The sequence below is a fragment of the Sinocyclocheilus grahami genome, unplaced genomic scaffold (assembly GCF_001515645.1).
Source record: "Sinocyclocheilus grahami isolate Dianchi unplaced genomic scaffold, SAMN03320097.WGS_v1.1 scaffold1579.1, whole genome shotgun sequence".
NCBI classification, from domain to species: Eukaryota; Metazoa; Chordata; class Actinopteri; order Cypriniformes; family Cyprinidae; genus Sinocyclocheilus; species Sinocyclocheilus grahami.
In genome coordinates, this window is record NW_015506758.1 from 167,949 (window position 1) to 174,240 (window position 6,292).

At 39.9% G+C, this 6,292-nt stretch overlaps 1 pseudogene; it reads left to right on the forward strand.

Annotated features, from left to right (window-relative positions):
- The first annotated feature begins 2,387 nt into the window (after positions 1–2,387).
- Positions 2,388–4,819, forward strand: LOC107571313 (uncharacterized; annotated as a pseudogene).
- Positions 4,820–6,292: the final 1,473 nt, after the last annotated feature.

Genomic DNA, 6,292 nt, shown 5'->3' on the forward strand with positions numbered 1-6,292 from the left:
ACAAAGGACAGGAGAATTCTTAAGCATCAACACACGTATTCCATTAAATGAACATCAATCCGAGACAAAGAAACTCAGGAGAACACAGGGCTTAAATGGAGAGGAGACAAAATGGATAATGAAACATAACAGGTGAACATAATGAACGATGATTAACTAATAATGATAACAGGAACTAAACCAAATAAGGGCAAACAGGAACTAAACGGGAACATACAGGTGACACTCGATTGATGAACCTACCCTCTCTGTCCCAATCACAGAAAATACAGAAGACTTGTCCAAAGCTATAGAGCATAAATTAACCTCAGTCCTATTAATACTGTATGTTGATGAATTTGAGATATGTAACCCCCTTGGAATATCGAAGAAAAAGCACAACATTTTTTACAATTTATTGGATATTGGGTAATTTACATGAAGGATGTCAGTCCTCACTGTCTGCTATACATTTAGCTGCTTTAATTAATAGCAGTGATGTTAAGCGTTTTGGATATGACAGAGTGCTGGAACCATTGATTGATGACCTTGTCACATTGGAGAAACATGGACTTTTCATTGAAAAACTGGGAAAGACAGTGAAGGGCAAAGTTCGATACATTGTTGCTGACAATCTTGGTGCTCATAGTATTGCAGGATTTGTGGAAAATTTCTCTGGAAAATATGTCTGCAGATTTTGTACAGCAGAGAATGAAGAATATCAGACTAAAGAATTCTGATCTGAAACATTCTGCCTGAGAACTGAAGAACTACATTCCACACATCTTCAATTTATCAAAGACAATGACTTGCCTCACCATTTTGGTGTGAAAGGTGTCTGTGCATTTTCACAGAAGTTATCACACTTCAATATTTGCACTGGATCCCGCCTGATATTGTACATGATCTCTTTGAGGGCATTGTCCCCCTTGAGATAGCTTTGTCATTGACTGTCTTTTTATCTAAAAAATACTTCACCTTGGAACACCTTAATAAAGCAATTCAGAACTTTCTATTCAAATGGAATGACAAAACAAATCGCCCCCATACTGTTCCTCTCACATTTTCTGCAAAAAGAACAATAGGGGGTAATGCCCATGAAAATTGGACCCTGTTGAGATTTATTTCTTTCTTAATTGGAGACAGAGTGCCTGCCAATGAACCTGCATGGCAACTTCTAAATGATTTAAAATGTATTGTAGACCTTGTTGTTGCTCCTTCACACACCAAAGTTTCTATAGCTTATCTGGCCTTCAAGATATCCAAGCATAGGATCAGATTCCAGGAGGTTTTCCCTGACACTAAACATTTGCCCAAACACCACTACTTAGAGCATTATCCTAAGCTAAATGAGAAATTTGGCCCTCTAGTTGCTCTGTGGACAATGCGGTTTGAGGCTAAACATAGCTTCTTTAAAAGAGTTGTGCGTCATACAAACTGCTTCAAGTATGTGCTCCTATCGTTGTCAAAAATACATCAGTTTCATATGGCATATCATCTGTATCAGTGCAGCTCCCTCACACCAAGATTGGAAGTATCTCATGTTTCTAATCTTCCCATTGATGTTCCGAGTGAAGACATATTACAGACTGTACTGCAGAAACACCCAAACCTGGATATTTTGTGCTTGGCCAAGGAAACAACATTTAAAGGCTTCACCTACAGAGAAAGTATGGTCATTACACATGGCGAGTGTTCAGGACTTCCAGAGTTTGGTGAAATGTTACAAATGATTGTACTGCAGGACAAACCACTTCTTATTGTTAGAAGACTTGACGCATGGTATACTGAACATTATAGAGCCTATGTCTTCGTCCAGTCATCTAACAAGAAAATTGAACTTTTAGAGCACCATGATCTTACAGACCCATATCCACTGGTTCAGTACACAATTGGGTGGAGACGCATTGTGGTGCTAAAGAGATACCTACATGTGTCAGGTTAGATTTTATTACATATTCTAAAAAGTGCACAACATGATGTAGTAAAAAATATGTTGAACATGTAAATGTCTAACAATTATCTATTACTTCTATATCTAATCTTAATTCTTTTATTTTTTTTCAGAATCTGTTCAGCATGGCAGGGGAAATGTCTGCTAAGCTTTTGGTGATTTTGAGTCAAGATGATTCAAGAAAGTTGCTTCTGCCAAATGGGATTCCAGAATCAGTGGATGAGCTCATTGAAAATGTGAGGGAAGCTTGTGGATTAAAGGGGAAATTCAGACTACAATATCAGGACAAAGACTTTGGTGATGTATTCGTAAATTTGACAAACACTAGAGAACTTCAGAATCTTGGCACTATAAAGATAATCCCTTTGCCAGACGAAGTCTCGTTCACTGTTCAAACAAGTGATCCGACCCAGTCTAATGATGATACTCTGTCCTTTGGCACTTATTTCTTATGAGACTGAACTCCAACTAGAGAAAGGAAATGCACTTTTTAAGGCTAATGGCACAAGGCTGACTGTCACTCCAAAAATGAAGTCTGACATTCTGGAGAAGATATGTGATGAGATCTACAAGTATAAATCTTATCCCAGCAGTGCAAACTTTTGTGAAGTTTCAGAGGCACTTGTCAAGAAACACCCTTGCTTGGCAGAAAAAGGATCTTTCAATGGTTGCTACGGGTGGACACAGAGGCTTAAAATGAAGATAGTAAACCTACACACATAGATGAAAGGCCTTGGATGCCCCGAGTATTCGGTTAATTCTCCGCAATCCAAAGCTTCAGATCATGCTTTTCCAGCGGCCTAAACGTGGAGAGGCCAATCATGTGACATCAGAGAAAAAAAAAAAGTGAAATAAAGAAACAATGCATGGACAATCAGAGAAAGAAAATGGCAAAGACATTTGCCTTACGTAGACAAGAAGTTGTGGAAAAGCAACCTAGTGTTCAGGAACTGCAATAACGATGGCCAGCTCTGTTTCCACAAAAGGAGGTAAAAGCTGTTATTTCATTGTAAAATGTAAAAGTTTTAGTCATTAAACACAAAGTTATCATAGTTTACTAATTATACCTTTTGATGTTCAATGCTCTGTGTATTTCTAAAACTAGTTTTCTAAAAGTAATATCAGCTTCTGATATTAGTCTATTAGTCTATCAAGTATATTGTCTGTTTCTCTTTCTTACAGATAAATGCAAAATTTTTGCGCATCATGACTTTACCTTTGCAATCGAGATTTTTGGCCTCTTTGGACAGACAGAGCTCTCAGCTTCTCCAGGTTATTAGGAGCAAAGGTGGAGCCGTCCGTGAAAAAACTAAGGACACTATTAAAGTGATGGATCAGGTATTAGTTGCATGTGAATAGAATTGTTAGTGGTTATCAAATCAGTGGTGTTTTGGTCCATTAAAAACCTTGACACATTTTGTAGAGTCTGGACATAGACATCAGACGAGAGTACCTGCTGAAGTGCCTCATCATATACCTTGGTGAAGATGCAAGCTGTCTGATCAAAGAAAACCAGGTAATGCTGACATATGACAAACCACTGAATTTATTCCAACCATGTTTGCCTTAAACTTTTGACTGGTGTTTCTGGCAGTGGCGGCTTGTCAGAGGAGGCACAGCTTCCCCATAATTTTGAGGTGAAAATGGGAGGACGATGATTTAATGTTAACAAAATTCACAATTCATTTCAGTTCATGTCTCAGAATGTGTATTTTTTGTTTGTAATTTCACAGTTGTAATACCATAACGTGAAACTGCCGCTTTTCTATCGCGAATGTGCCCGAATCTGCTGATGTAATTACAACCGCTAATGATAGAGAAGGGTAGGGGGAGGCAGGGGGAGAGCTGAGCTCTCGTGCCTCCATTGATAAAAAAAAAATTTGCCATCACTATCGAGTGTTCAGCAGTTTCTGAGTAAAAGCAACCAAAAAGACATTTTAAAGTGGTTAAGCAAATAATAATAATAATAGGCAGGGATCCTAGACCACTACAATTAGTGTGCCTCCTCTATTTTAAAACCCATGAGCCGCCACTGATTTCTGGGTAAATCATTAAAAAAAATTGTGAATTTCCAAATTGTGAATTTCATTTTCACTTTAACCTCTTTGATATTGGCACCTCATATAAATGAATTATCAAGAAAAACAGTTTTTGCAGATTTGTGCCACAAAAGAGCAAACATTTGTGCTTGTTTGGTCTCTGAGATATTACCATTTTTGTGGATGCTTCCACTAGTAAAAATGGTTTTAAATCACTGATGCTTGTGCTCGATTTTAAAAAGACACTGGTTAATAGTAATTTAGGGCAATGTTTCTCAACTCCTCTCCTTGGGCCCTCCTTCTCAGAATGGTGTATATGTCTAATGACTAATTTTAATGCCTGATTCAACTCATCAGCTTCTTAGTCTGTTAAATGGGGAGACATCGAAAATTTTTGGTGTTGATCTGAATACAAATTAATATTTTTAGAAGTTTTCAGATGTGGAGGGGTGTTATTTTTCTTCCACAGTCCCTCAATTACTCTCTGTTCTTGTATGTATTTAGGCTGACCAGAGGGAGGAAGTGGAGAGAGAATTTGAAAAGACCACCATGGCGGTTTTTGTGATACGTGAAATTGATGCTCTCAGTCATCCACTGGACATTGCCATTGTCGTTGACGGTGTGGAGGTACTAAATGAGTTGTCCTCTGTTGCATGTGCCTGTAGCATGATGTTTGGACTCATTAACGCACTGAACTTAAAATATCCTTTAGGACTTAAATATACCTTTGAGGCCTTTCAAAAAATTATCATGGACATAGAGTAAGCAGATGACCCAGAAGGGTGCAGAACCTCTTTCAAAGCTGCAGGAGTGAACTCGTTTCCTTTGACCCAGCTACAATTTTCTGCTGATGGTGAACGTATTTACATTGTTTTGTTTTTTAAAATGACCAATTTGATATATGTTTTATTTTCAATGTGTTTGGTTGTGCGATACCACTTTGAAATTTTCAACCAAATGTTTTTTTTTTTCAAAATCAGCGGAAATGTTATTGGCCTTAAGATGTTTAAATGTATAAAGCCTTTTTATACATCAGTTTTCAAAGTTAACTGTTCATTAAATCTCTCTTGTTTTGGTAAATAATATTCAACTGGACACTAAACCTAATTTGTGGTTTATCATAGGTATGCTTAATAGTTCACTCAAAACCCTCAAGCAAGTATTTGACTTTATTTAACTTAGGTTTAGAGACACGTTATGAAAATGACAACAGAAGTTTCATTTTTGGGTGAACTATTCCATGAAGGTGGAAAGCCATTTTCATTGTTTTAATTATTTAACCATTGGGTTAATTTGACAGATGTTTTATTAACCCTCTATGGCACGACTTTTTATTTTTTGGGGAAAAAAATATTTCACCTCATTGTTTGGGAGCTTGGGGATTCCTGATAATATAGCCATCATAAAGTTTGTGGCCCCCCCCCCACCCCAGATTCAGATGTTGGCTTGTTGCCTCAGGGCAACAATGTGCCATAAGGGTACTAAAACACCAAGGTTCCCTTTCAGTCAGTCACGTTCTACGTTACATCAGTCGTGACTGACGAATTGGGATCTCGCCCGAGAGCCCAATCACCTTCGAGTGTAAACTAAACAAGCCAATGACAGTTGGCGTGCGTGTTTCGCCACGCGCACCCCGCGCGGGTATAAAATGAGAGCGAATCAGCACATCAGCTTTCCGCTTCGGAGCCGAGCCTTCTCAGGATGAATCTCCGCGAGTGTTTGGAAGAAACAGCTGGCGTTGGTGTTACGGCGCGTCAGCGGGGGTTGCCATTCAGTGCTGCTCATCTTCGGTGTGCTGCAGCTGCCATTCTGCGGTCTCGCCGCGACCTCCCCTGGGCGCTTCAGCGCTCTCTCTAAAAGAATGTTTCCTTTTCTTCCTAAAAGAGCAAATATCTAAAAGAGCTCCACAAGTGACGGGCATCTTTTTAAAGATGGCTTCCCGCTTGTGCATTTCTGGATGTGGTCATTTCCTGCATCCATCTGATGGTCATGATCGCTGCCTCTCGTGCCTGGGCTTACAGCACGCTGAAGCAGCGCTCATGGATGAGTCATGTTCTCAGTGCGGGAACATGACCATCGCGACGTTGCGGTCTAGATACCCCCTCATTAAACGGGGGGGTGTCCCCCTTGCCATGCCCCGCTCTAGCTCTTCCGGTTCTCGGAGGGCTAGTTCAGTTCATGGTCAGAGAGACCTGAGGGTTACGGTGAGAGCTTCCCCGTCGAGTACGTCTCCGCGGGCCTCTCATTCCTCAAGCATGGCGCACCACCTGGGGTTTCCGGATGAGTGTGCTGGGTCCTCGGACAGGGCGGGGTCCAGCAT